The sequence below is a fragment of the Arachis ipaensis genome, chromosome B06 (genome assembly GCF_000816755.2).
Source record: "Arachis ipaensis cultivar K30076 chromosome B06, Araip1.1, whole genome shotgun sequence".
NCBI classification, from domain to species: domain Eukaryota; kingdom Viridiplantae; phylum Streptophyta; class Magnoliopsida; order Fabales; family Fabaceae; genus Arachis; species Arachis ipaensis.
Window position 1 is genome coordinate 95,015,914 of NC_029790.2, and position 358 is coordinate 95,016,271.

The following is a 358-nucleotide window of genomic DNA, read 5'->3' on the forward strand; positions in this document are numbered from 1 at the left end:
GATCAAAGAATGATACACTTTTAATATTGTCAAAATTTTAGTTACTATATAGCTAGTAATAGTATAATTATATAAAAATGTATCAACGAGAACTCCCCAATTTATAACGTGTTATATACTATTCAACGGATGCGAGTTTGTGAATATTGTACATTATCATGGTATCATCAATGAGAAAGTTTAGGGTTAAATACTTTTATTAAAATTTGGTCAACACTTAACCAACAAAAAAAAAGTGAGTAATCTCACATTATTAAAAATATTAATGATGACTAATTAATAGCTATAAATTACAAAATTTGCTGCTCCATAGTACTCTTCATTATCAATACCAACCCGCTGTGTCAAAGAATCACAT